This window comes from Mesitornis unicolor, unplaced genomic scaffold (genome assembly GCF_000695765.1).
Source record: "Mesitornis unicolor isolate BGI_N332 unplaced genomic scaffold, ASM69576v1 scaffold15711, whole genome shotgun sequence".
Taxonomy (NCBI): Eukaryota; Metazoa; Chordata; class Aves; order Mesitornithiformes; family Mesitornithidae; genus Mesitornis; species Mesitornis unicolor.
The window spans coordinates 1-23749 of record NW_010163273.1 but is presented as its reverse complement, the minus strand read 5'-3'; positions in this window follow the sequence as shown (position 1 = coordinate 23749).

The window sequence follows — 23749 nt, the reverse complement described above, 5'->3', positions numbered from 1 at the left end:
GAGCTGCACTGGGCTGTGGGTGCATGATCAGCCCCGCTGGAACAGACGGATCTGAAGGATGCAGGACAGAACAGTGCTTGGCAATAGTTGCATTATCAGAGCTTGTTTTTGTCCGCATGACCCATCTATCTCACGGTCATCTTGAGACCTGTCAAGGGAGACCAAATTATTCAAGACTGGAAGAAAAAGAAATGGCCAAATATCTTAAGTGTGATTAAGATAGTGGAAAGGCAGCAGGAAAACCTGGCAAACACAATGGAATTTTTGTCTTTTCTTCTAAATAAGGCAAGCATAATCCTTAACCTTTAATATCCTACTTTGTTTTGTGCTGGAATTAGAAAATCTTTTCCATTTGTTTTAATTATCTGCTGGCTTTAGCTCTGCCTTTGAAAAGCATTTTTGCTATGACAACCCTTGGTCTCATGGTGAGCAGTGCTAGGGAGAAACAGCTCAAGTAAGGCTTTTATCTTTCCCTGCATGCAATGTTTAATCTTTCTAATCTTTTAATGTGAATTTGTTTTCTCTCATTTTGAAATTGACAAGATTAGCACCGTTGCTCCCAGAACAGCAGTTGAAAAACATATTTTGCTTAAACATAACCAAATTTCCATCTAACTGTGAATTCTCCTAAATGACCAGTTTATTCTGAGAGTTAAACCTTTCTCTGAGGCTAACTTCCACTCACTGACTTTAATGGCAACTCAGCTTTTTAAAGGATAGTTTGTAAAAAAGTAGATTTTGTTAATTCTTTTATTTTGTTTTATAAGAAAAAGATTCATTGTCTTGCCAAATAATAATAATATTTCTATGCATTGTGTGATTCAGTGATATTGTTGAAATTTTGCATGTTTTCTAGGTGTTCTGACATTTGTACTTCTATGTGGTACTTGTAAAAATGCTAACCATTGCTGCTATAATCACCACCATTGTAGAAAAACTGTACGACAGAGCTGTGCCAGTTAGCAGGTTTTTGTCTGTGTCATGGTGAAACTCCTGCGTTCTGCTGTTCATTTCCTGTTTTAAGCCAGTATTTAGTGCTTTCTTTAGAAGGAATCAATATGCTGTGTTAGATAGGAGGTGCCAAACTTCTAATGTCTTGTTCTGCACAGATGATCACTTACCAGCTTGAAGCTTAAAAAAAAAAAAGTAAAAAGAAAAAAATTATTTTGGACTCTCCCTCTTTCTTTAAAGTGTCTTCTCATTAATTTTCATTTGGGAAAAAAACCCTAACTTATTAAAAATAGAGCTGAAAAGAAGCCATCTTCCTCAGCTACACCTCCTGCAGCAGCCGGCTGCCAACTGTGAATGTGAGAGGTACGAGGGAACACGCCGCACACAAATGTTCCTGTTGGTAACAGATCCAGTGGTCAGCCAAGGCTGTTAAAGTCATTGCAGAGCATGCTAAAATGCTGTTTAGTGAGAGCAGTCCTCTGATTACCATAAGGAACAGTTAGTGCTCGTAGCAGTTGTGAGGCTGCTCTTGTAAACAAGTGTCAGCCTGGTCAAGTGGTGGATTCCAGTTCCCGCTCTGCCTCCGCCCGAGCCACACGTTGCTGCCAAATGAGACTTGGATGAAATTCAAGCCCAAGATTTTTGGTCTCGTTCTTTCCAACTGCTTTCATGGCAGACAAGCCCTGTTTATCGAAATTCTGACATTGCATTTTCAGTTCCTTTTCCATCCTCTGCTTAGGATCTGGCAGTATAGCAAATACGCACACTCATAGACATTCATTCTGATTTTGATAAGATTTTGACAAGCTGAAATCATACCCTACTGTCATTATACAGCAGAAACAGGCAGGAGGGCAGTGCGAGATGCTTATCTCTCTAGTGCATTTCCCAGCCACCAGGCATCGTCAAATGTACCTAGGCTAGTCTTCAAAATAGTATGTTGAATGAAAAACCATTGTTTTTCCATCTCTACTGAGAGGTGAAAGCTTGTTACAGTTCCTGAAAAGACTTTTCACATCAGAATACCAAGGTGCCAGAAAATTTGTGATTAGGAAAATAAGAGTGCATTGAATTAATCCTTACAGGTACTGGTCTAAAGCCATCTCTGCTCCCCAGCAAAACAGTTTACAGCACTTGTGTAAAATACTTCCAAAAAAGAAGTTTATGCCAAAAAATGTCAAGGTAGCTGATCCATTTTGTGATACCCAGGACATTTACAAAAAGAAATAATACAGGATGCAGCCTAGAACACACTGAAAGTAATCCCAGGTAGAAGGTTGCAAGCCAGTCCCCCACAAACTGATGAATTTGAAAACCCCAGCTGAAGACCTAAGCCTTCCACAAGTGTCTGGGATACTTAGGAGCCTTTTGCAGCACTCAGTTCCCATCTCTTGGGGGAAATAGGGCTCTCTGCAGAATTGTTTGGCCCTTTTATTGTCCTTTAAAAACTGGTAGCTTCTTCAGGCTCGTTCTGGCAGACCAGAAGCCAGCTGAGACCAGTTGCAATGTGTTTCTCCATTATTTTGCTTGTCTAGTTGCCACTTACACATGGACGCGTGCTTGCACTGAGTAAAGAGTTTACTCCTGCCTCTGTGGCCCTAATATCAGATATGCATTGCAATGTTACATGGTCTTATTTCCTGCTTTTCTTCTATTTACAGCTAGATCTGAGTCTCCACAGTCCCACCAATTACACTTGGTCTTCCTCGCTGCGTCTTGGCCCAACTTGCAAAACACATGCATCAGATTCCTGCAGCACAGCAGTGGGTTTTTTTTACTCATCTTCTTCTCTTCTATTGTGAAGCTAGATATATCTGCATTATCCTTAGCTTAGATTTTAATCAGGAAATTGGTCAATATCTTTTATTTCAGACTTTGCACATTTGAAATGCAGCTACAGCTCTACGGGTGCGGACTTTGCTTTTTTTAGACACCTTTGCAAGCCCCAGCTGTAATTAGCTATTAGAGGCAGAGATCTTAGCATGAGCAGTGCTACATATCTTCCACTTGAAATGCAATTTTCTGTACACAGGGCACCATCTTACACAGATCTCTTGCCCCTGCTCTTGGAAGATTATAGGTACAACAGTTTATTATGGAGAAGTAATATTTTGATGCACTTTCATGCATTAAGCTCTGCAAATCAAGAGTATCTGAGGGGAAGGGAGAAATACTGGATCATTTACTGAAAATGTGAGCAAAATTGACAACCACAGTCCATTTTCAGAGCTACCTGCTCAACCCGTTGTCCTCAAATTACCTGTTTTTCTGGAGTTGCACAGCGACCTGAGAAAAACAACCAAAAAGGCTTCACTGCTGTAAATGAGGAAAGATTTCATAACCTACTTTGACCCCCAGATCCGCAACTGAGTTTCCAGGCCTGGTAATGTTTTTTTACTTTTCAACTGAGTAAGTTTTGACACCGTGTGGATGCCGTATTGCTATTTCTGCAGCGTATTTTTAAGAAGCCAATCATGCAGGGTAAGGTCCCTCACAGGTGAAGACCAATTGGTCAACAAAGTTGTCTGTCACTTGTGCCAGTTGAGAACTGGCTTTTTGTTTGGGTTTTGGGGGGTTTTCTTTTCCTCTTCTTTATTTTTTTTTCTACTGCAAGAAACTCCACTCCTCTTTAATTGGGATGGAGCAAACAAACGTGTGTTGCACTGGTGTCTGCCACACTTCCTTGAAAAATTGTGTGGTTTTTTTAACTTAAAGAAAGAGCTTTTAGTGTCTGAGTTCAAAAGTGCCCTCAATAATGAGAAAGTAAAACCAAGAGGTCTTTTCTCCTCATGGTGTCTGGGTTTCATCCCTTGCTCAGTTATCAAATATTTAGGCTTTTGGAAAGAATTGATTCAGTTGTGTGCTGACTGGAGTATGACATTCACTTTTACTGATCTGCAAATTCCAGAGATGTTCTGATCTCTATTGCACCTAGGCTCCTTTTTTATTCCCTTATGATAACCTTTAAGAAGTCTGTTTCTGCTGTGTTAGAGATTGATTTCACTGTCTATACGATGTTTGCTACTATTGTAGTGTGACTTTTTATTTTCATTTTTTAAAATCTGGTTTGGTACAGCCTTAAACTTATGGAATTAAAGACCATTTAAAAATAATCAAGATAGCCATTGATGTCTCTGATAAGTGCATGCTTTATTCACAGTATTTTGTCTGTAATTAGGTGTAGCAGCCAAGTCTCATGTATTTAATAAACTGTTTTCTGCAAAGCTGACTGTTTTCTTTAATCAAGTGAAAACAATTTACTTGGTATTTTGAAGCACGTTGTATAAAAAAAGCACAGTGTTCTCTCTTGCTTTTCAAGTATGAGTATCAGCACAGCCGGGAAGTTCCCATGGACCTGTGATGCATTTCAATTAGCAGAGTGCAAATAGGCTCACCAAGAAATAGTTTCTGTCATACCCTCTTTAACTTCCGTGGTTGTGTTTCAGGAAAACATTTAAACAGTTGCCTGAGTCCTTCCCTGCCCAGGAATGTACTTACACGCAAGCTTGGCTTGAACCACGTGCTCATTTAATCTCACTTCAGTGAGGCTGAAAGCCTACATCCCGAGAGCCTTTCTGGATTAAAGACATTTTCCTGAACCTGATCTGGTGACATTAATTCGAAGGCAAGTCTGGCTTGAAATGATTTATTTTGTGCTTAGAGTTTCAGCAGTAAGGCCTGCTCTCCACACTGTTTTGTTTTAGTGTTCATCTAGAGTAAAATTAAATGTGCATCTAAGGATATGCATCTTTTAAGATAGTTGCTTGTCAGGTCTGAATTTTCTCTGTTCCAAAAGTTTTAAAGACCAGAAAACTAAAGCTAACAAAGCTCTTATAGTTCAAAAGAGAAACATCCCAAGTGAAGAAATCCCTTGAGAGCTCCAACAAAATTCCACTGTGCTTCCCTTCATGGGATGACAATGTTGGAGAAGGTCAGAGTGTCTCGGGTTCTGCCAAAATAACATGAGAAAAAGGAAAAAGCAGAATCCCTCAGGGAACTGCCATCTTGGGAACAGCAATGTACTTGTGTTGATGTTCACACACCAGTGCAGGATGGTCAGAGCCAAATGACTGGTGAGGGGTCGAGGAACGTGGTTTTCGTCAGGTGTTCTGGGACTGCATTTCCACCACCTGGCAAGTTCTAAATGAATCCCCTTCTTGCTGCTTGGTGCCTGCTGTGGGACTGCATGGTGTTGCTCAGAATGACAGCAGGTAAAAGGCATCATGTCAAGGATCCTGCTGTGGTCCCAGTGATGAGTGGGAAGAATAAATGGAGGCCTTTGGGTGAAGAGACAGAGAAATGAGGTGTGGACAGGTGATGTCAGGAGTCTACCAGCTGCTTTTGCTGTCTGGTGCAAATGCAGAGTAAACCTGTTGGATTAAACTCTGTAGCTTGAATTAAGCTGCCTTCAGGGAAGATGAAGTTAATATGCTGTCCTTTGGTGTAAAAGTGAGTATGCAGGTGGTGGTTAATGGTTAACATGAATAATGCAGGTTCAGCTAAGCAAATTGGTAAAGTCTGGTAATTCAGCTGCTTTTACTTTTCCCTTTGTACACTGATTTAACCCAGATTGCCACTGTAAGAACCATTGTGCTTCCACAGTTGGGATGGCTGCGTGTCCTCTCCTCCTCCTCTTATACCCAAGGATATTGCAGGACTCAGGCCTGCTGGGTAGCCAGGCAAACTGAGGAATTTGGCTTGGGCAATCTGGAGTGCTTCCCCAGGATGATCCCACAAACATGGTGAAGTCTCCTTCAGCTGAATTGAAGCTGAACGAGACATTGCTTGAGAATATCATGACTGCAACTGATGCAAAAGTGGCTCGAGGACATTACAGCACATTGTCTCTTCAGATAGGCTTTGGAAATGGCAAAGTAGGGTCTGGAACTTGCTGGTGGTTTACTTTGTAATATGCACCAAAGACAAATGGAAATGGGCAGTCAGCCCTGGAAAGATACGCAAGATTTCTCTTTAGAATAGTCTGATGGCTTACTGTGTTACAACCTTCACTGTTGATGGCATTTATTAGCTCTCAAAGAGAATAATTAGAAAAAAAAGAAGACAGCTATTTAAAAGAAGTTACAGCTATTTGTATGTGGACTATTTATTCTAAAGGCCAAACTCCTACACACACAGCTAGCAGTACATGAGATACACTTACTGCTCCTCTGACAGCTGTGAGGAAACGTTACCTGGAGGAGCTTGAAGACAAAATCCTGTGTATAGCATTATTCTTCACCTCAGAGTTCCTCGTATACTTGCAACTTCAACATTTTTAGTTATTCTTGTCCCCATACACAATGGCAAACAGAACAGGACTGGAGGAAAACCTGCTCTGGATATATAACCCGGGAAAGGCAGGCAGACACATTGAGTGTTGAGAAGATTGGATGCTGCTAGCCATGGAGCTGTCAACCCTGTAATACAAGATGCTGCCATTCATTTGGAAGGCGATTGCTGTGTCTGGGCCTTGATGAGGGACACTCAGAAACGTTCTTGGAGACCCAGAGTGCCCAGATGTTCTCTTGTGCAGAGAGTTGGGTGAGGAAGCTGTTCAGCAGACAAGCATTGCCCATCCTGCAATAGCAGACCACTGAGCTGTACCCTCTGCAATGCCATCTCCTATGCTGGTTGTCTTTCCACATCATCTGTGTCCTTCATCCTCCTGGGTCCGGAGCCCCTTCTGGAAGAGAGGCTGGTTACACAGTTGTAAAGTGTGGTCATCAAACAGTTCAGCAGACCAGAAATCGATCAGGCCACACTGGTGCTGTATCAGATGCCTGGTGCCTGCAAACAGGGAGCACTGCAGCATCTCTCTGCTCTCCTCGTGAAGGCTGAGTGGCCTTTTAACAGCATCTAAAATCCCTGCTCTTTCTGGACAACAGTGGTATCTGCCAGGAGCCTGTGATAGCTGTCAGCATATTCTCAACATGGGCTAGCACAAAACCAAGTAAAAGCCAGTTAAAGATTAAAAGAATCTTGGGATTTTAGGAACATCCGGATATGGCAGAGATCATTACCTTCTCTATCTAGCACAGATGGGGGATTTGTATGTTTGTTTCCATAGCGGAAGGATGAATACAGTTCTTTCCGCTTTTCTGATGCAGTGCCACTAAGCCAGTGACTGCTGATTTGCACTGTGAACAGCAACAGGCACTGTGTGAGGAACTGCCTGTGCTGAAGGGGACAAACACAGAGATGTTAAGGGAAATCAGATATGAGACCTCACCAGTTTTGATGGCATCTTAGTAGCCAATCTGGCAAACATCCTCTTCTTCCCCCACCAAACACACAGAGTATAGCTCCTGGCCTCAGCATGGAGCAGAGCATTAGGTGTCTAGACATTTACCATGTGCATTTCAACTTAAATGTCTGGCATGGAGCACCTACAAACCATCAGATAACAGCACGGTTGTCTGCATAGATGTAGGGTGTGTGCAAGTTTTGGCAAGCAATGACAAATATAACTGTTTTTTTTCTGTATGATGAATCATCTCAGTGACAGAAGTTTGGCATGAGGGACTTGTGCCTGCACAGATGGCCGTTTTGTGTGATTTTTCAGGGTTTATGCCACAAGTGTGGTATCAGGTGAACCAAACACAAAAATGACTTTTTCAAAGGAACCCTCATTCCTGAGGTGTCCAAGCACTGCATATTCACATACCTAGCCCACTTTCCCCAAAGTGTTATTTGAAAATAAGCCCTCAGGTAACCTCCAGGAAGAGGGAGGCAAAAGGCTTCTTAAGGGTGAGGGAGCAGGACATAGATTTAGGTGCAAATCTGTGTTTGTTAGCCACTCATGCCGTACCTATGGCGGTACTAATTCAGGACTTCTGTGCTTTCACAGGCAACCTGTGAGTTACACACATGAAAGTGCAGTCTCACGAGACTTGATCCACAACCTGCAAGTGTGGATGTGGTTGTAACCCACAGCACCAGAGCTTCAAAGACTCTTCTAGACATGGGATGCATGCCCCTGGCTGCTTAATGCGTTTCTAAATTCTGTCTGACAGGTCCCAGTAAGGACTCCTTTCCATGCTCAGTAAGGATGTAGGTTTTGTTGGTGCTTCTTGGGGATGTCCCAACACCTCTCTCAAGTAGTCCATGAGGTGCTGGGACATCTTTTAAAACTCTTGGAGTGTAATCCAGCTGCTGACAGGCAATGTTGGGCAAAGAAAGAGCTTTGTGGCTTGATACAAGGTCAGTGATGGAGGCAAGATGGGATTACAAAATCACGGCATCACAGAATTGCAGGATCACAGCATGGCAGGAGTTGGAAGGGACCTCGAAAGATCATCCAGTCCAACCCCGCTGCCAGAGCAGGATCACCCAGACCAGGTCACACGGGAACACGTCCAGGTGGCTTTTGAATGTCTCCAGAGAGGGAAACACCACAACCTCTCTGGGCAGCCTGTTCAGTGCTCCATAACCCTCACAGGAAAAAAGCTTTTCCTTATGTTTAAGTTGAACCTCCTCTGTTCCAGTTTGTGACCATTGCCCCTCGTCCTGTTGCTGGGCACAACCGAGAGGAGTCTGGTCTCATCCTCCTGACACCCACCTTTTAGATATTTATAAGCATTAATGAGATCACCCCTCAGTCTCTTCTTCTCCAGGCTAAACAGATACTCTTCTCTTCAACTGTGTACTAGCGAACTTTTAAACCAAGATCCCAGCCTTTTCCAGGACTCCTTGACACTGTCCAACGATGAAAGGGATAAACTGTTTTCTCCCAAGCAAAATAAGGTAAATATTCATTATGCTGATTAAAAAAAAAAAAAGAGAGAGAGATGCAAGGATGGTCTATGTCCTGAAGGAGTGGAAAACTGGGTAATTCTTGTTTCAGCCTTCTGATGCTACAGCACCCTTACACATGGTAGCTGATACATGGCTGCTGTCACGGCACCATAATTTTATTTCATTATTGTTTGTTATGTGAAGACTCCTTTGCTGCAAGCATTAGAGCAGCACGCTGCTTATGGTGGCTATCACTTTCTGATCTGGCTACACTTTCAAGCCTTAGAGCTTGAAACTCATGCCAATTTTTGTAGTTCATGAGGACAAGGTGTCTAGTGGGAAGAAAAGGAAAAAGTGATACAGACTTCAATGGGCATCACTGTGTGCAAAATTTGCAAACACAGTTTAGTTTAGAAAAAAATACTTGCAGCCTACCTTTCACATGGAAGGAAGTCCTGTTTCTGTGCACTGACTAATAGAAGCTTACAGAAAGAAGAGACAGTCCCTTCAGTTTGTGTGACCTGGGCTGGCACAGCAATCTGTGTTTTTCAGATGTGAAGCATGCTTTTTTACAGCAATCTTTCTTGGAGTCTTCAGAAGACCCTGCACTGTCAGATCACAGACTGAGGACTCCTGTTACAGAGGTGTCCAGAGCTCAGAGGATCAGACATCGTGTTTACACTGTCAGCCTGTGCATGGTGCATCTCTCCAGCTTTCCAGCTTGTTTTGCTTGCAGTGGGTTCTTCAGTTGGGTTTAACTTTTCTATACTACATTAACAGCAAAAGCTGCAACTATAGAAACCTCTTTTTAAAACCACCTCTCCCTACTGCACAGAGTTACATCTCTGGGGCTGCAGTAACAATCAGCTGTGGCTGCAGAATTGAAGGTCAGAAGGAGAAATCCAGCATCTTCCTCCTCTTGAGTGTACCACCTCTTGTCTTTTCCTGCTGTACTGTGATGGTTGCTGTGAGGATCAGTGAATGGATGTTCAGAGCCACCTTTCATAGCTAACGTACATTGTGCTGCAAAATCCATTAGCTTCAGCCCTGTAAAAAGTAGTCTTAAAGTGTAGTGGATATAATAAAATTATAGTGGTATCATAAAAGTGTATTACTCTTTCATAAAGGATATTAACTGTCTGAACATCTGTAAAAAGGTTCTCCATCAATCCTCTACTTTCAGTTCCTGCCTGTGGGGCTGAGGCTCACCTTTTAAGAAATGCACACTGCATGTCTTCACTTAATTCATAGTATTCATCAAGATGCACCTGCCTCTGGTCTGCTGCAGCAACAGGACCTGTGCCTAACAGAGAGTGGAAAGTGGGTATGAGCAGATAATCTTAGTTGGTTAGCATTGCCTGCTCAGCTTCCGCAGATACCTGTGGTGGTGTGAAACACCAGCAGCATGGAGTCAGGCTGTATAGGAACAGGAGGAGTTTTTCCCTTGCTCCTGAGTTGACCAACAAAGGAAAAGCCTTGGCCTTTGTCATCCTCCCTCAGTTTCTGCAGCAAGGTAGAAGATGCTGCATTGCTCCCTCTCTATTACTGGCTTGGTGTGGTGGTACATTTTTAGCTTTTTGGCAACCTTAGAGTGACCTCACGTTGGTGCCCTGCCATATCTGAGTTTTCAGCGCACAACTCATGGGAAATCAGGGAAGCACTGTGTTTCATCTTTCTTAAATTCCTCACGTTTTGTGAAAAACATCAAGTTGTTTTTAGCCAGAACTGGTGACAGCATGTCACTGAGACAAGCTATTTTTATCCCCTTTCTTTATTTGTTTTCAAACACATTCAACTCAGCTCAACAAGTTTCCTGTCCTTAATTTTGATGATGATCTCAAGTACCTGTGTATCAGTGCTGTGAGCCCCAGCACCACCAAGGCCACGCTCAATGCCCTCAATGTGTGGAGACACTGGCGCATGACCAAAGGACTCAGAGATTACATGGACATCGTTAAGGTCGGAAACATTAGCAAAACTGTGTTTTTTCAGTGGTAGGAGCCAGCACCCTTGGTCAAATGAAGTTATCATAAAGTCTGAAAAGAGATGGGATTTCAGCCTTCCGGTCTTGGGCAGGTTCCAAGTTTCTTGTAATAAAGCTGTAACCTTTTCTAATTCACATCCTATTGCCTTCATGGAAAAGCCAGTAGCTTGGAAACCCAGGGTGATGCTAAAGATTTCCACGTACATAGCACTTGTGCACCACCTTGTCCTGATGCTGCCATGTGAGATTTCCTGCTGTTACCCAAAGGCCATGGTTTTTTGCATGATTTCTGCTCCCAGAGCAAGCCAGTGCAATTCAGAGCATTTGGGGACTTTTCTCCAATAATGAACTCCCATTGAAATCAGTGTACACACCAAAAGTATGGGCTGTGGCTCAGGACCAAGGTACAAAAAGCCCCACTTACATTTTTATAACTAAGTTTCTCTATTTTCTAAGGTTGATCCAAGTCATTGGCAGGCTAAACCAGCCTGACTGCAATACTCATCATTTTCTATCTCATGGCAAAAAAGAAGAAGCTGCTGCTGCTTCTCTTCTCTTTCTTCACCTAAAAAGTTTCCATATACACCACGTTACTGAAAAAGTACAGAATATTACACCCAAGTGGTAGGTCACACGTTTGCACAGTCACACTTCACTGTGACTGAAATCTTCATTCACTTAAAAAAGCCAGGAATCTAGCTTCTTTCGTCTGAATCTGGATTTCTACAGCTGGTGCAAAAGTGGTGCCATCCAGGGAAACAGATCTGGTCTCTCTGAGCATCCTTACACCATGGCGTTTCATTGCATCTCTTTTGCTTACATAAACACATAGCCTTTTCCCAAAACTCTAAGGCTGCCCAGAAACGGAATTCTGGGGAAGCGTGGAGGCTGCTGCAGGTTTCTTCAGACAGAGCATGGAAAAGCCCTAAATGTGTTTTTCCCACCTGTGACACATTTTCTTCCCATAAGTACCTTGACACATCTTTCCCCTTCCTCTTGTTCCAGATCCCAGCAGTGAAACTCAGTGGACTCTTGGAGAACTTGTACATCACCATGAAGAAAAGAAATGGGTCTGACTTTCTAGCTACGCCCCTCCACACTATCCAACAAGGCCTGGACCAGATCATCAGGAATTCTGGTGCTGGTTTCTTCACCACCAGCAGTACCCTCAGCTCTTCCACCAGAGAGCTCAGGGAGCAGGTTAAGGTCCTGAGCAAGGCTGGGATGCCTGGCGCCGGCTCTCACAATGCTGTCTACTTCTCTCTTTCTGATGAGGAAGAGATGTGTAGTACAGGATGCCTGGGAGATGACAGCTCTGTAGCCCTGCTGTCCACAGTGGTGAAACACAACAGCCAGCACCTGAACATGCGAACCTTACAGGAGCATGTGGACTTAAATGTTTGGTGGCATTGAGTTGCTCAGAGACTCCCAGAACAGGTCATTTTTTGTCAGAACAGATAGCATGAAGCAAGAAAACCAGGTGAACATGAACAGTGCGTTACAGCCAGATCTACCATGAGCATTCAAAAGGGCAGAAGCTCTGCCCGTATTGCCTCCTCTACAAGTACATGTATGTACACTGCCCCCTGACGCAGATGAAGGCCAAGTCTCCCTTCTACCTGATGGCTCGGAAGGAGGCCAGCACCATGAGGAACATCTGGTATGAGGAGCAGATGAGGAGGTAAGAATCACCTAGCCAAAAGAAAATAAGGATATGCCAAGGATAGCACTTACCCTTAGAATCATTAAGGTTGGAAGAAACCTCTAAGATAATAAAGTCCAACTGTCAACCTAACACCACCATGCCCACTAGACGATGTCCTGAAGTGCCACATCCTTTTGGACTACTAGCAAATAATCAAATACTGCAAAGGACAAAGCAGCATTTTGTTACCCCTTTTGCATCTCTGGCACTGCCCCATTTCCAGCCAACACAGATATCATCTGTTCTGTGGCCAAATGCCAGGTTAGATCGGATTTATAGCATTCTTGTGTTTCTGCCATGCACTGGAGAGCTAGGCCATGAGTTTTATGTTTCCAGACAGGTCTCATGTGCTGAGCTGTGCTGTGTCCGTGTTGAGAAGTTGGCTCTTACAGACCTCCAGCCAGGCACACATTATTCAGTGGGTGTTTCTTGCACTCAACACCTTCCTTTAAAATACTTCTTGTATTCCTAAATCAGAGCACTTAGAAAATCCCGACTTTATTAGTTTTTGTGAGCCATGGAGATTATACTGGCACATCATTATTGCTTATTCTGGGCTCTGAGGTGGATAGGATTATAATTAATTCAGAATTTGCTGTTAATTGCAGGAATTTTGCTTTGCATTCCCTCCCCACTCACCCCAGACCAAACACATCTATGATGTGAAGCACACACTCACCTTGGCTGGCTACAGAATTATGCCCAAGACTACCAGAATACTGTCTTAGCTGAGCAACCAGCATGGTAAGACTTCAGGACTTATGATTTTGAGGCCTTTGAGGCTTTTCTGAAGTGTGTCAGGGTGGGCACCCATAATTGCTAGTTACTTCGGAAGACCTTGACACAGCTAACAATGCTCGCCATTGGCAGGAGTGAAAGGGGACCCACATACATCTCTCCTTATCAGGGTGGGGCTGTACATGTTACAGAAGACAGATCTGATTTAGTTTTAACATCCTTTGCCATCAGGATGATTAATACAGTCTCATGTGCTGGGGAGTGAGGCAGATGCTGCAGTTTGTTACACAGGACAGAGCATGTGTGTGTATCTTCACTTTGAAATGTGTCCTCCTGACAGCTGACCTTATGAGGGCATGGAGCCAGGAAAGCATCTGGCAGGATGCATTCAGTCTACTTGGTTTAAGCTGAAATTAAGCGATGCTTCAATTTTGCTCCAGGAAAATGTATTTCTCAAGCCAATTTAAGGGACACATAAAGTAAAGCAAAGCATCCCATTCTTTGGCAGACTTGCAGTTACTTAAAATGGAACATGGAAATCTTGATATCACCCTGGACACCTGCTATCCTGTGCAGCACCATGTTCCTGTTGTGCAGGTGCTCCTGGAGGACGTTCAGGATTTGGTTACTGCTGGCCCACACGCTGGTGCAGGCTGCTGGAACACAGCTGGCGACAGAGCGAGAGCCCGGCACAGGCAGCAGCACTCCCGGATGGCTTGTGGCAAGGCCTTAGGGCTGGTGACAGGTAAGACCCCACGGCTGGTCACAGCCCAGGCAGGGGGGGCAGCAGGGCCTGCAGAGGGCCCTGGCCACCTTCCCTCTGGCCTCTGCCTCACACCCCGCTTCTTCCCACTCACCTTCAGAGGGGCAGTGCTTGCCCCTAGGCCCACAATGTAGACAGTCATGGCGTCCATGTCCTGGCAGGAGTGTCTCTGGAGGAGGCCTTTGATTGCATGCTCAGCCAGGGTGGGGCAATAGGTCGGTGCTTCAACCTGCAGCACCCTAGCCAGGGGAAGAAGGCATTTGGCAGCACCGAGCTGGGCAGGCAAACTGTACTGCCAGCCTCAGCCATGACCCCTTGCCTTGACTGCTGGTGCCTTGCCATCCATGAGGATAGGGATCATGGGAAGGCCCCGGGGGAGACAAGGAGGACTGTGGACGCTCTTACCTGGTCAGCATGGTGATACTGCTGGGGTAGGTCTTGAAGATCTTGAGCATGTCCCAGGCATCCTGACTGCTGATGACTTCAACCTGGTGAGCACCACACAGCCAGCAGAACAGAGCCTGCATGATGCTGATCATCCTCCAGAGCAAGGCATGGTCACACACAAAGACCAGAAGCAAGGACAGAGCACCTGAGAGGGGGACTGGAGCACATGTGATATTCAGGCTGTGACTGTCAGAGCAGCAGGCTGTCACAGGTCACTGTCACAGGCCACCCTGCTTTGGGTGGCCCAGGGTGAAGAAAATCTGGAAGCTCACTGCCACAAAGAGCTGGTTGAAAAGTGAGAGCACACTGCATTGGCAGTTGCACTGCTTGAAGATCTCATCCACAGCACCAGCTGTTTGCAGAAAGCACCCACAGACCACTCTCGCCTTTAGACTGCCATTTTAATCTTGACAAGTTTTAGAAAGGAAGGAGCTCCAGGATGCAAGGAACAAAAGGATCTCGCATCCATATACAGAACAATGCAAAATGGCCCAGTATTTAATAGCAGAGCCAGCACAAATAAAAATCTAATTGCAATCATCCTGCAATAATGCTATTTCAAAGGCAACAGTTCCCCTCCTTAAAATGGTGAAGTATTTGAATAAAGATTTAATTGAAATTTTGCCTGAATTGTATTCAGAGGTAAAAATCAGCTAGAACTTTAAACAGAAGAAAGTTCTTGTTAAGAGAACAGGAAAAGGAATGGGGACGAATAGGGAAATAGCAGCTAAAGTGGGCAATGAAACAAAATTAGGAAAAAGGAGGGAAGAACAGGGAGACAGAGCAGTGAATGACCAGGATCAAGAAAATATGAAAGGGACAAGAAATGAAACCAAAATAAGGAAGAAAAAATGGAACAGTGACAGAAAAGAAACAAATTGGAAAACTGAGCTGAAGGAAATGCTGAGTTCCTCAAAAGTTAATGACATCTCACTGAAATTGTCATCAGAAATAGGAAGACTGAAAAGAAGTGGCTTTCAAGACACTGGGATGTGCTGGCATTGTGTCTTTAACATGAAATCCAAAATACTTGTTTACTAAACATCTACACTTTATTCCAGTTAATAGAAAATCTAATTAAAATAGCATGCCCTTTGGGGAATGTCTGTCTCCTTTTATATTGCTCCCTTAAAAATCTACCAGATTTATCTCTTCTTTTCATAAAGCTGAAATAAAATTTAACTTCTGGAGCAGACTGGAGCTTCTCCACCAAACTAGGCATCTTTAGATCAGCTTTAAAGCCCAAAGTTACCTCTTCAGTTGACACGCAGCTGTCTGGGACCTGGTCGTCTTTGACTGCAGTCTGGCAGTTGTGCTGTAAAAGTACAAACTGATGGTGTGACTGAAAATGGGATGAATTTTAAACGTATTTCAATATATCATGGGAGTTGTGCCTCACTCAGAAATTAATCCCTTCACAGTGACGGTTCATCTCTTGAGGTTGGTTATGATGGAATAGCTGCATCCAACTACACACAGTTAATTCAATTGTCAATAGATCAGTCTTCACACATTGAAATTTATTGTAGCGCTATTGGAGTTCGCTTTCATGAAATATCCTCAAGTATCCCCTTATACTCTATTTCCAGGCTTTGCTGGACCAAAGACTGGGGCAAATCATCTGCTTACAAAGCCTTGCTCCTCCTAGATATATTGTTGTAAGCTCTGCACAGGAGGGCTGCCAATCCAAGAAAATTTAAAATAAAATAAAATGTTGCATTCCTTTATTATTAAATCATTCATAATAAAAATTATTAATATTATTAATAACAGCATTATTAATCATCATCTTGTCATCACCAAGTATGTCTCTTCAGAGACAGGCCTCAACCACCACCATCCTCCTCAGCAGAGCCCCATGCCAGCTGCGGTTTGCAGGGTTTGCATCCCAGGGGATGATCATTTGGTCCAAACTATACAAGCTGTAAACCTCACTGGTAAATCCATAACTGCTGGTGTGCTTCATGAAAAACATTTTCAGTATTTGTTGAATAACTTTATTAAATGTTGCATTATTTATTTCTGTAGTTCTTCCCAAGGCAGATTTTGTTTGACTGCCAAATCTTTTCTAAGTTACCTAAATACAGTCTCATAGAATTCATTTTTAGGTTTCTTCCACCTTTACCAACTTTGGAAAAATCGGAGCAAAGTCAAATACCAGCTCCCAACTACATGAAGTCTGAACCTCTGAGCAAAGCATCAGTTCTGTCATTCATGGTTATTCAGAGTAAGAATATTGTGAAGTCCCAAAAACTTCCTTGGAAAGGGAGAGCTATTCCTCACTCAGCTCTAATCATCAGCTTGCATTTAGGTGACATTTGCCCTTTCCAGAGCTAGAGTGTGAGGCTGTCTCTGGGGAACAAACAGTGACTGAAATCTCTCTAGGGCTAAAAGCATGGAGGTGCTCCCACGTGCATAATGCAAACCTATGCCACAAAACAGCACTGGCATCTCATCTTGCAGCCTCTAGGCCCACAAGAGACACCTTCATCCAATCATGACTCACCCACTTTGCCCCCTTTTTCTGACCCTTAACACCCAGTGACAAAAATAAGTTTCTGGGAGTGCTGAGCCAATTGCCTTGTGCTGGGTCAGAGCCTGGGGATGAGGCAGACTGCATACACGAGGGCTGCACACGCTCTTTGTGGGTAAGGGCAGGGAAGGCTTATATCCCCTCACCTCATCCTGCCCCCTAGAGGGCTCTGGATTGAGATGGCTTGATATGAGCTCTATCAGGTGGTGTTGGTGCTTACCTAATCCAAAGTTCACCAGAATCAAGTAGCATCCCTCACTTATGTCTCCAGGCTTGGCCTCAGCCTCTTTTGACTTGGCTTGCCAAGCTCTAGGCAATCAGATGTCACTCTCCAATAGTAACAGAACTGCTTAACTGCTGCAAAAGAACTCAGCAATGAACCTAAGTACATTACAGTGACGCTGAGCTACTTTCCCACTAAAGGTCATGAACCTTTCTGCAGCTGAATGCACTCTCAGAGTTCCCAAAAGTAACCTTCTGATCCCAGTCTTGCTTGCATCTGTCAAGAAATGTAATTACACCTTGTTTAGTATTAAAATAGAGCTTAATTAAAGCACATTTGCTATGGTATAACAAGGTAGCTGAGGTAAGGGTCACTGCAAGGCTAATGGGAAGGAAGAAGTGGAGTTGGAGGAGGAACATAACATAACAGAGAGATAAACATGTGTGGCAGAGGAAGAAATGGTAGAACAGATAGGTGTTACCCTACAAAGTCTTAAGAAAATGCTGAACAGACTTCCAAAGGACTAAAAGGGTACAATAAACAGGTCAGCTAGAATCACAGACCACATTAGCATGGAAAAGCTGAAAAGTAAGAATCACAGGAACAAGAACCACAACGTTTCCCATCTGCTTTAGGGCTCAGTTGCTGTACTGAGGTGTCTTCAGCAATGTGTTGAGGCAAGCAGTTTGCTGACTAAAACCTGGAGAATATCACTGAGCTGAGATTTTGGATAAGCAATCTTTTATTAGATTTGAGACTTCCCACTCTTAGATGGCTGAATGTCACTTGCTACCCTTAACATATGTGACCAGACTCTATTACCAGCTGTTATCTCTATTATCAGAGAGCTCTGGTGAGTGGTGCTGGCATTGTCCTCTCTTCTGATGTGCTGCAGCATCACTGCTAAAAGCCCCATATGGGGATCAGGACATCATACTGATAGGTCTTTCTGAACTGTCTGAGTTTATAATTGGAATAAGATACAAAGAAGCATGGGGGATATTACTATAAATGGGACTTTTTTTATTTTCCAATTGCCCTAGGAATGCTCAGCTGAAACGAAGACGAGTAACAGAGGTTGAACCAGCAGTATTTGCCACTCTGACTTCTGTGCTTAGCAACCTGTCTTACGTCAGCACTCCACTATGCCAGGTGATGAACAAATACATCAAGATGGTCTATCCAAAACAACAATAATGAGGCTCATTTGCAGACAGAGAAAACTGACTGGTTCAAGATACTAAACATGAAAGCAATTAGGCCTGAATCTGACAAAAACATTCTGTATGTGTGAGACTGGGACATATATCCAGGCTCAGCTCAGAGGGTAACTTAACCTTTGAAAACCTCAGAGTTCAGGTAAGCAGGGTATACTCAGAATGGAGTAACATCAAGCCAAGCCAGCACAGTACACCTTCATCTGGATGGGACAGAAACTGCCTGGTTCTCAGAGGGGCTGCCAAGGTTGCTAGCATCGCAGCACACTCATCAGCCAGTTGTACACAGGTCAATGTGTGACCATTTTGCTTTCCTTGGCCTAAAAGCCAACTGCTAGTGCAAAGCTTGAAGACATGTTACTCTTGGTGTGTGTCTTATTGACAGGCTGTAATGATCCATGGCTTCAGACATGCAGTCCCCTTGATCTCCGTCCAGCTGTCAGCCAGCTGTGCATAGCTCTTGCTAGCAGAGAAACATGGAGGTGGCGGCTTTGGCTTGGGCCTACTTCCACAAGTGGCCACCTACTGACAGATGGAGAAAGTCTACAGTCATGCAGACAGACGGAGGCTTTAGTGTACTCCTAGTTAAGCTATGAAATAATGGCTAAATCCTAGCATAATGGGCAAGTTTTCCTGGTCACTGTTGCAAAGAAAGAAGTACACTTGGCTCTTTGTTCCAAACACCAAGCATAATACTGCTGTCTCTGTATCAGCATCCTCCCTAAACAAAATTTCAAACATAAAAAGCTCAAACTCTGCCCTATGTTGTTGTCTTCACCATCGGGGGAAAAACAAAACAAAACAAACTCAAGCACCGAGCTATCCATGAAAACAACTTACTATTTGAGCTGTTTGTCAGGAGGAATCATCAGAGTCATAATTTTGACCAACAGGAATTGTCCAGCTGCTTTCTCAGGCATCCTCCCGATTTTGAATATATGTTTAAGCAGACACAAAGTGAAAGAACACCACCTGCATAAGACAGCTATTCTTAGCAATGCTTCTTCCTGGTGAATACACCAAGCCCTGTTTTAACTATCAAAATGCTTAACAGAATGCATTGAGATAGTCACTGCCTGCTTGCATATGTGTGACAGCATGCTGCACTGTTCTAGGCTCATCACTCTCCTTCAGCCCTTGCACTGTCCCCCAAACACTGCAAATGCCATGGCAAGCCAAGCCACAAAATGTTGTGCACTCCAAGACATAGTTGTCTGCATTTCCTTCCACCAGTTCAAGCTCATGTTCCCTGTTACCTGGTTGATAACTGATACTTTCCTCTTCTTTAGAAAGATGGGCAAAGCTGAGCCTCGTTATGCATTTCTACGACGTTAGGGTCAGAGCACTGACCTATCTGTTGTGCAGCAAGACAATAAATGACCTTCTGCCTTAGGTGACACAAGTAGTCTAATAAATGACTAGAGGCACCCCAAGTGCCCACCTGAGACAGTGAGTTCACTCCTCAGTGTGAACACTGGTACGTGGCTGTATTCGTAGGACTTGCAAATTACAGCTGGCTTGTCCTGTGCTGACTACACATGAAGGCAGAAGCAGCATTTAGCTAGTTTAACTGGTTAAATACATCAAAGCGACTAGGAAGTTCCTAGCAAGTGACATCAGGGGGTGTAATTTCTTTCCAGTAATTAACTTCATGGGGTATCCTCTGTTCTGATGTGAGGTCCAAATATAATGTCACGTACTATTGTTTAGTTTCATGCCAGTGCTTCTAAGAGATCAGCAGAGTGAAAATACTGAGAAAAAAAAATGGGGACTACAACTCTGTAGCGGTAGGAAACCAAGTGTGGTTCTACAGGTCAGGCTTCTTGTGTTAAAACTGAGCATTTTTCAGAGCCTGTAATGGTGGGGAGATGGTGAGCGACGTTAGAGAATAAGGGTGCGGAAGGAAGACTTGTCTAGTGGAAGAGAGCAGAGCTAGGAAGAAGGAAGCTGTGGTTCAGTTTTCTCAGTGCTTCAGTTCAAGACTTTTAACTTCCTTATGTCATCTCTTCTGGACAGACGATGACTCTGTCATCACTTCGAAAGTCTGGCCTCACTGTCTGTTAACCCAACTCTCATCTATCTGATCTGTTTAGTGTAAGACTTACCCAGTACTGTGACCTGCTCTCACCCCACCACCCAGCTCCGATATGGGCTCTACACCACCCACCTGTGTTGAGTGGAAAGGCCAATTACTAATGCAGCAAGTGAAATAAAATTAATCTTGAGTGGTTATGTGTTAAGATACTTCTAGATACACAGGCCAGCACTAGACTACAAGCCTTTTGCTTTTACCTGACCAAGTCAAAGGCTACTGCCAGAAGCAAGATATCCCAGAAGCTTCCTGGTTCAGGTATATTCTAAATAATAATGATTTGAATTTGAACATGCAATTGCAACAGCAGAAGAGATTTCACTGAAATTACTGTACAGGGATAGATTAATGGTTTTAATACTGATTAATAGTGGAAAAGTTAGAGTGGCAAGACAAATTGATCCATCTGACATAATTGCTAGAGACTGTAGTTACTAAGACAGAAGGTTTCCTATACAAGAGTTGTATCTTTTGGCAGCTAATCATATCTAAGTATGTCACCAGTCCCTCACAATTACACAGAATAATTTGAGGCATGATAACTTAAAAATATTACAACAGCTGTGTCAATTTTCCCCCTCTTTCAAATAACTCCCATCTTCGAGCCCAGAACCTGGATTTCCAAAAGCAGATCTCTTTCGATACTTGAGGTGAAAGCAACACAGTCAGCGAGTTTAACTCCTTCAGTGGAGCAACTACAGCTTTCCAAAGGAGAATGATCTCCACTGTTTCACTGCCTGGATCATAGGCAGTCTGTGCAGCAACTGAGAGATTACATCATTTAATTTTGTTAGCACAGAGGGTCTGTTTCTAGAGAAAGCAGACATTCTTTTGCCACTTTAAGGAAAAAAAAACAACTCCTTTAATGTTAAAATGCCCAGCCTACTCTTTAAATTCAACTAAAAGCTAAAATCCAGTGTTCCTATTATATCTGCTTTACCTTCTTTTCCTTTGTAAGTTTCTGAGCTTGGACTGACTCATAGCTGCCTCTTCTACACACAGAGATTTGCACATCTTTTTCTTCAAAGCATTTAAAGACACTCAGCTCACACTGCAGAATAATGAGTAGTCAGGACAGCTTCACGGTGAAGTTACTCTTGGTAATCAAAAGGCAACACAGAGCCAACCACTGAAAACAGAAGTGACAGTATGCCCACAAAACCCATAGTCATTCCCATAACTCACCACATCAGACCCCTCAAAAAAGCACGATATGAATAGTTCATGTTACAACTGCACATCTTTAAGCACTATCAGGACTCCTCCACAAGATTCTCCTTGAATGTTTCAGCATGCTACAGCTTCTACAAGGGTCTGTACTCAGCTGAAGTATACAAAAGCAGTGGCATTTTCCCCATACTTACACTGATGCTGGCCCTCACTCTGTACTCATGAGGAATGGAATTGTTAGCAGTGCTTACAGTTCAGTAGCGCTTATGGGGTTCAGGCAATCCCATACAGAAGGGCACAGGATACCATAAATATGACTAATTTAATGTGCAGACTCAGCCCTAGAAACTTCATTTTAAGTTTCTGCAAAGGACAGAGCTGCTTTAAGTGGGCATCTATTTAACAGATGCTTTCTGATTTCTGTCTCTTCCTTAAGTTCTCTTGTTCTGTTTGTTCTCTAAAACTTGCCTCTGTAGCTAAAGCAATCAATGTACTAGTATAATTGTGTTAGTAAAGCTGTGGAGATATAAGAACATCTATGTAAGGACTCTTTTTCCCCACTCTAAGTTACTTTATCCTAGCAGCATGATCACAATTCCAAAATAATTTACTCCAAGATTAACAGATTTTCTTTCAGCATGGAGCTGGAATTGGTTACCACTAATAAAATCAGCAAGAAAAAGGCAAACAAAAATGAAACACACTAAGTATTGAAAATGACATGACTAGAAAAATATGACCATTTAAACTCAACTGTCATTGCAGATAATATTTTAAATTCTCTAGACATTTCAGATGGGAAGTGTTATCTGCAATGACAGTTGAGTTTAAATGGTCATATTTATTTTGTCTGTTAAGAGACTGTTTGAAACAATTGCTTTAATTCATTTTCATATTTTGCAAAACAAAATAAGAGGAAGGCACACTGTATCCAAGGATTTGAGACCAGATGATACTACAACAGCAAACAATACACTAGCAATATTCCTGCATACAGGAAAACAGAAAAAAGAAAAAAGAAAGACTAATGCATCTGATAAATTCATGTCTGTTTTGATGGGTGAAAGGTCTCTCATTACAGTCAAATATAGTACCTGTAGACAATAAAAAGAAACACAAATACTGATAGAGTGTACCTCCTGGTGACTCTGGTTCAAATATTTATTTAAAGGAAGCACAGAAAGAAGGAAGAGCAATCGCTATGCACTTCATGCACCAAGAAAGTCTTGCATCTGACTTTGACCTGACAGAAATACAGGATAAAAATTGCTGTTCAACAAGATTGCTTTTTCATCATTAGAGCTCACACTCCCAAAAGGCAACCACAAAAATCCAGAAAAAAAACAGGTTTTAAGGTATGTGAAGAAATTAAAAGGTCAGACAGTTTCTGCTATGGTCAAAAATCAAGCCTTGCAGTTCTGAGAAACAACATTCCTCATTCTGCCTCAAGCCGAGGTAAGACAGGAAGAATAAGATTTCCAAATGCAGAGTCTTGAGTTATGAAGTATCCTGAGGAATGTGCATGTGCGTGCTGAAAAAGAAGAACATTTGTAAAAGCATAACTCCCTGCAGCACTAATATAATTTAAGATTTTACAGCTTCTGCAGCATTAATTATTTATTTCTCCCAGTCCCCTCCTCAACTCTGATAGTCAAATTCTAGAATAGCATTTTAGACGAGCCACATGTGAACAGGGTCCATCAGGTTGTAAATAGCTCTTCCTCACTGGAGTCCAGACTTGAACTGGGTAGACAGCCTGCGTACTCCTTCCTTCCACTAGGGAAGAGCCTCAGTGAGTTTCAAACAAGTGCAGCCAGAGCCAGCAGTGTGCCCTTGCAGTGATAAAGGCCACCAGCACAGTGGGCTGCATCAGCAACAGCAGAGCCAGCAAGCCAGGTGACGCTACCTATGAGGCTGCATTTGCAAAACTGTGTTTGGTTTTAAGACACAAACTGCAAGGAGTCCTTACACATCATGGGACATTCGAAAGTACGATAAAACTGACTCTTGACTGAGATGTACAAGACAGCTATGATGATGCTGTAGGCTACATTATTACAACCATATGGAGGGAGAATGAGCAGACAGATTTAAGCTTTCAACATAACAGAAGAAACTTTCTTTGTGACAAATACAGAAATCAATCACAGAATCACAGAACATCAGGAGTTAGAAGGGACCTCGAAAGCTCA